Raw genomic sequence first — 6,285 nt, 5'->3', positions numbered from 1 at the left:
TAATTTCAAACACCATGGAATAATCGGCGCGGTAGCCAGCCGCCTAGTGCCCCTCCTAGCACCTAGGTTGGACCTCGGTAGGGCGTTAGGCTTGGATTTTTAGAACAGTGTATACAATTATATCACTTATACACTAAAATTTAACAAAAGCTTTACACTACTTTTCATACTTACAATACTTTTAAAATTACAGTTTATCAAACATTCAACTGCTCTATTTTATAGATTATTTTAAAGCACAACAATCCCAAACTGGCTGTTATTCTGATTCGTGGCTCTAATTTTATTTGAGAATATATATGACACATCCCGACCCAGAATATCCATTAGGACCCGAAATCGAGGCGTGTTGGCCGACATCAGGAAGGTGACGAAGCCATAAAGTGTGATAATGTATAAAATGTGAATACATTAAAATCTTAAAATGCCTAAGTACACGAGCGCGTGGTGAGCGGGTCTGGACTCATTTCACACGTGATACAGAGCAAAGGTATAGTACAGTAAGGTAAGATAATGATTATACCATCAAAAGAAGCCACTTGTACTGGGAAGTGCCAGAAATCCTCGTCGATACGGAAACTCTGTTGCTAGTACCTGGAGGGGTGCATAAATAGAAAATGTGAGTGAGTGATTGGAACCAGGATTTTCAAAATCATTTTCCATTAACAAAGGTAGTAACCCCACGCCGTAAGACCTGTATAGTTTCCAACAAATCATACTACGTAAGAGTATGAAATCAAAAGTATACTAATAGTAAACCCGGATATATACCACTATCCAGTATCTCAGTAGCAAAACAAATAATCACGTGCTTAATAAACCATACTAGCATGCAAGTCAGAATCACCTATGGTGACCTGGAGTTGTACACATATCACATCAACCAATACTAACACATAAGTCGGAGTCACCTATCGTGACCTGTATGACTTATCCGTATCTCATCAATCAATGCTAGTCAATAGCTCAATAACATGCTAGCCAATAACTCATCAACATGCTGCCCCAAATTTTGGATCGGGGTGTGTCAATATATATAAGCCTTGCATTTTACACAGCCAGGATTATTTGAGTGCAAGGGCACTACTACGTATAGTCTAAAGGGCATTCCTGCGATAGTCAAAAGGAAAACCAGCATAGTAATAGTACGTTCTCAAAAACAAAATAAAGTAGTGATTTGATCTGGATACTCAGTCTAACGATTTACGCACCTTATTAACGGGTGCAAGGCAGATATAGCCAGTTTGTTCATCCTCATTGTGAATGTGATGCATGGCAGCGTCAAGAGCCCTTTGCCTTAGCTTAGAGAAGGGTCATCGCTTTAGAAGAGGCTTCTCAAACTTGCTAAGGCAGTTCCACAACACATACTGTAACAGGGGATAAGGAAAATACAAGTCTTCCTACAATACATCATGCACACAGACTTCCCAAATTAATTTAAGCCCCAAGAAAAAATAACACGTCCAAGCTTAATTTATATGTTTAAATTATAAACATGTAATTCGATCAAAAAAATAGTTCTATAATTGATATCGTGATTTGTGATATAAATATATCATCGGATTTCTAATATATGTAGCTAGTAGTAGAGTATGAACGAATTTACATTGACAGATTGACTTCTGCCTCGATTCCAGTCAACCTGGTGGTATGGAATGGTGTAAAGCTCTCTTCTGAGGGACAAAACCGTAGCATTCACAGGAACTACGTATCGCTTTCGAGATGGGCAGATAGACGATACGACACTAACACCACATTCGTCCTGTATTATCGATTTATCAGCTACACATCACTCTCTTTACTCTATTATTGATTTCTTGGGCCTTTATTCGTCATCCAAGTACCATAAAAATAAAAAAATAAATCAGAAAAACTAAAACGAAGGTCCTACTTCTTAATTTTGGGTTGTTAGATCATTGTTTTTACAATTAGATTTAATTATATTCGACCTCAGTCATTGAATTTAATGTATTTAAAAACTTAATATTGCACAAACTTTAGGTTTCAACCCAAATGTTATTTTAGACCTAACTATTGGAGAATGACTAGTTTAGTTTAAAACCTAAATTTTGGTGGGCCATCCTTTTAACCCTGACCTAAATTCTAGGTTAAACTTTCTAGGTTAAACTTGCCCAAGTTTAACCTAAAACTTATTTTAGGCCCAACCATTAGAGAATGATTGAGTATACTAAAACCTAAATTTTAGTTTTTTGTTTTAACAAATGATATTATCTACACTAAGAGCATCTCCAATGAAAGTCCCTATTAGGGACTCCCACTCACCACCACTTTCGAGTACTCATTTAAGGAATTAAAGAGAATCTTTTTGTCCTTAAAGGAATATTGCCTCTAATGGTAGAGTCTTAATAGTAGAATCCCTAAATTTGAATTTATGATCTTATGTGATAATTTAATTGGTTGCACATTTTTTGTTTATGTTAACCATTTTATGTTTATATTAACCATTTTTTAATTAATTAAAATTAAAAGTATTAGAATTTTCAATCAATATCGTGGACTCCATTTTCCAGTCAAGTTGCACCATTTTATGTTTATATTAACCATTTTTTAATTAATTAAAAGCATCAAAACTAAAAGCATCAAAAGTTTAAATTAAGATTGTGCGCCTCGTTTTCCTCTCAAGGTTGTCCCTGTACAGTCCTTATATGTGAGAACATACACTATGTATTCGGTAAGTCTCTATACTTTAAGGACTCACTTTCCGATCCATTGGAGATTCATTTTGTTCCTATATTTGTTTTATACTTATTTGAAACAGTGGTTGTCCCTATTTAAAGACTTCATTAGAGATGCTTGAAAGGGGGTGGAGGAGTTGGCACAATGGGTTAGCAATAATGTGTTTCAAATTCACCTTTAGCGAAAATCGAACTTAAGGTCTCTCGCTCACAACTGAAGAGGAATATTACTAGACCATAGTACTAAGTAGCAAAATTTAGCTTTTAACACAAGAGTTGGAGATGGTCTAAAAGGCTAGCCCACAAGAAATTGTAGCCTAAATTCCATCCAACGGCTAAAATAATTAAAATAAATTATTTAAATCAAAATTCACCCAAAGACTAAAAAAAAAAAAACAACGATCCAACAGTTCAAAATTAAATCCAATGGCTAAAACAATTAAAAAATTATTTAATCAACCTTCACCTAAAAACTCTAGAGTGCTACTGAACCCATTCCATTGCCATATTTCTTCACCCACATTATAATTCCACCCATCATAAAACGTTAAAAAAATTAAAATGTTATTTCTCCACCCATATTATTCCTAAAATAACCTCTAATTAACAAGTGGCATAAATATTTATGACTACATTATACAATCACCAATAACGGCTGCGATTTCATCTACAATCACTCTTCAATGTACCAGTGAATTCACCTTCCCAAATTCAAATCCCATATTTTGGCAACAAGCTGATAATGGTGCCACTAGCGCCACTTGATCCAATTCCACACTAGGCCTCCTCATCAACACCCCATTTTGAGCACACCCCACAATCATGGTGCTCCATGAAGCGACATTCTTCTCCGGCATCTCATTAAAAATCCTCTGTGCCCCATCAACATCCCGACACCAAACATAACCCCCAAGCAACGAATTCCAACTCACAACACTCCTCTCACGCATATCATCAAATATTGTGCATACTCGACACCACCCCTAAATCAACTTACCATAACCCTCTTATGCACATGTTCCCCTTCTATCACCAAACCTGAAGCACTAAAAACATATGAATAGGAAAACCCATCAGCCTTCGTGATGCAGATCAGTTCACCACACCATTTATTAAATCATCGGGATAAAATCAATGACTATAGCCAATCATAAGAACTTAATAACATTAGTAGCTCTTAATAATAGCCAGGGCATTTTGGACGTTTTTTGGCTGATTAGATTACTTTGTTTATGTAATTTTCAGTTTTAAGTGTTTTTATGTTTATTGCCTTTTTAATTTTTGAATGTAAGTTACAAAATGGTTATAAAAACCATTTCTTTCTGTAAGATGAAGGAGTTGGACATTTTTTATTAATGAAAATTCTCAGAGTGTTTCTTTGTTTCAGTTTTGTGCCTTTCTTTTTATGAGATTGTTCTGCTTTGTTCTTCTAGTTGTTTATGTTGTAGGCTGGTACTAGAGACGGGGTTTTGGGGTTTTCAGGTCTCTCCTCACACTAGGAGATAGTGGACCCTATATATCAATTTTCCTTTTCGTTTTATTTGGTTCTATCCGCTGCGTCTTGCATCAGTTGGTTATCAAAGCCCTAATCGATTCTTTGGTTATCATGTCGCTGTTGTCAGGTTTTTACGAAATCCATAATTTAGTCGATTGGAATTCTCTACCTATTTATGATGAGTATGATTAAGATTACATGCTTTCGATTAAAGTAGCTAATGAAATTCAATTTACTCTGCAAATCGAAACTCATTGTGTTGCCGATTAGGATTCTGCCCTAATTCTGGATGAATGCAATGGTGATGAAGATTTGAGTTCAATGGTTAAGGTACTTACGATATAATCTATTCTACATTTCTATAACTTTTATGATTATGTTTGGGAATCATTCATTACTTGTAACACTACAAAATTTTACTTGGAGAAAAGAAATTTTTCACATTGTTCGAATTATGCCTACACTTTTCAAAGTCTAAAATATCAAGATGTTTCCTGGAAATTGTATGTGCCCTCAAATGCAATTTATGTCATCAATAAAAGATTAAATTCCAAACAGAACATGACAAAGTGGAGCAGAAGGAAATTATTTGGAATTTTGTACTATTTGGATATGTTGATGCATGCTGAATTTTTGGTTCTTGATTGGCTATGATGGCAAGTACTTGTTGGGTATCCAAAAGACAGAGGAAGACCAAACAAAACTTGGGGACAAGTTTATTCGAGAAGAACGGATTATGTGTTCCATGATGGGTTTCTCTTTAACGGGAAACAACTTTGTATACTTGAGTCTAGTTTGAGGTTGCAGATCATACAAGAGTTACATAGCGATGGCCGCGTTGGAATGGACAAAACCTTGGCACTAGTGTTTTTTTCTCATTTATGGCCTGCCATGTGTAAAAAGGTATATTGTTTAATGGAACAATGTCAAATCTATCAAGTTTCTAAGGGCAAGGCAACGAACGCTACTTTGTACATGCCATTACCCATTCAATCACAGCCATGGGTGGACATGAGCATGGATTTTGTTTTGGGTTTGCCTCGTACTCAGCATGGTGTAGACTCAATTTTTGTTGTGGGGGGATCAATTTTCCAAAATGGCTTACCTTATTGTATGCAAGAAGACAACAGATGCTTCAGAAGTTGCTAAGTTATTCTTTTGTGGAGTGTACTGACTTCTTGGATTACCAAGTTCGATTGTTTCAATCATGACACCAAGTTACCAAGCCATATTTGATATGTTCAAAGTGAAACACCTCATTCCATACAGAAGGGACATCGACAATACTGGAAATGCAAATTCGAGGATGAATTTTCTCCAACCCTGAGAGGATGATGTAGATCAGTTTGCCTCAGCATTTATTGAATCATTGGGATAAAATCAATGACTATAGCCAATCAGAAGAACTTAATAACATTAGTAGCTCTTAATAATAGCCAGAGCGTTTTGGACATTTTTTGGTTGATTAGATTACTTTGTTTATGTAATTTTCAGTTTTAAGCGTTTTTATGTTTATTGCCTTTTTAATTTCTGAATGTAAGTTACAAAATGGTTATAAAAACCATTTCTTTCTGCAAGATGAAGGAGTTGAACATTTTTTATTAATGAAAATTCTCAAAGTGTTTCTCTGTTTCAATTTTGTGCCTTTCTCTTTGTGAGATTGTTCTGCTTTGTTCTTCTAGTTGTCTACGTTGTAGGCTGGTACTAGAGACGGGGTTTGGGGTTTTTAGGTCTCTCCTCACACTTGGAGATAGTGGACCCTATATATTAGTTTTCCTTTTTGTTTTATTTTTTTTTTTCTATCCGCTGCGCCATGCATCACTTCGCCCCCAAACCCTCCAGCCATTTATATAATTCAACAAACTTCTGCAAAATTTTGCTCTGAGTGTAGCCTCTGGTCGTTTGGTTCCACATAGTAGTAACTGTGTTTTCAACATTTTTGAAAATTTTGAGGGCGCGATCGAGACACCCAAAAAAGCAATGTAGAATGATAAAATCCGAACAAGAATGTAGCTTTTTGAGTGAGTCCTCATTGTTATTTTGGTTGTGAATTTGGGGTGTACTTGCAGTTCATAGGAAGTAAGTAGTTTTTTG

The sequence above is a fragment of the Pyrus communis genome, chromosome 4 (assembly GCF_963583255.1).
Source record: "Pyrus communis chromosome 4, drPyrComm1.1, whole genome shotgun sequence".
Classification (NCBI taxonomy): Eukaryota; Viridiplantae; Streptophyta; class Magnoliopsida; order Rosales; family Rosaceae; genus Pyrus; species Pyrus communis.
The sequence above is the reverse complement of the archived record's forward strand: the minus strand, read 5'-3'. Positions refer to the sequence as shown.